The sequence below is a fragment of the Macrobrachium nipponense genome, chromosome 20 (assembly GCF_015104395.2).
Source record: "Macrobrachium nipponense isolate FS-2020 chromosome 20, ASM1510439v2, whole genome shotgun sequence".
Classification (NCBI taxonomy): domain Eukaryota; kingdom Metazoa; phylum Arthropoda; class Malacostraca; order Decapoda; family Palaemonidae; genus Macrobrachium; species Macrobrachium nipponense.
In genome coordinates this window covers 70193014-70194069 of record NC_061089.1, presented here as the reverse complement: position 1 = coordinate 70194069, position 1056 = coordinate 70193014, and positions in this window count along the sequence as shown.

Below are 1056 nucleotides of genomic sequence, written 5' to 3'. Positions count from 1 at the left end.
TTTAAATTTTCGGTTTTTAGGAAACCTACAAATGTATGTTCTTACATTCACTTTTACTCCAATCACCATTTGAAAGTTAAACTCTGTATTCTCTTCAATGTTATCTGGGCCAAACCTGTGTCGCTCCGTGAAATATTCCTATAGCACTTATTTCTAAGGTATAAATATTGCTAAATATACAAGAGAAAAAGCTACATTGGATTATACCAGAATAAATCTGGTTCGCTCACCCCTATATAGGGTGTCGGTATAAAAACTGGGGCGAGTGAAAACCACTACCAGAGGTCCCTTGCCATTTATTCTCTTCCTTTGTCAATTTCCCATTTCAAATTAGGCGCCATACCAGCGCCATCTACCGCCCACTACCGCTACTACTAGCGCCTCGATAGCCATTCCTTTAAATAGCACTGTCATGTATACTTGTGTCTTTGACTGTAACGACATTATTTTGGAATAAAATGAGATGCTATAAACGCCAGGAATCTTCGCTATCTAAGTTGAGTACTGCAATTATCAATTTATGTTTGTAAGGGTAGCGAAATTAATCATAAGTATGTTTTATTTGTATGTTACATAAAAGGAGCCTAGCTTGCACTGCTCCCGAGTCAGCCATTACATACATCGCTACCTGTATCTTTATGTCGACTTCCAATTGGTCACCTATACTAATTGTAGTCGTGTTGTTATTGATTTTGCACTCACTCAATTTTTAATAAAATTGGTAGATATCCTGACATTTTATAGTAGATATCCAGGCGCGAGGATGATTTGGACCTACTTACACAAACCAAGGAGATTCCTCCTTGGTTTGGGAAGTAGGCCAGATGGGTTTCCTTCCATCTGGAGAGGCTTCTCCCCTTCGATTTGTCGGATCGGGAGTTCAGCCTATCTCCCTCTCCCCCTCCCCCTCCCCCTCCTTTCCAGAGAATCAGTGAGGGAGGAGTGTAAGGTCCTTGGGGACCTTATTCTGTTTCATGAGCCTCCCTGGCCTACCTCGCCAGATCGTGACTGAAATCACGTCTCGGGAAAGTTAGGCTAGCTACTCAAGAGCCACCC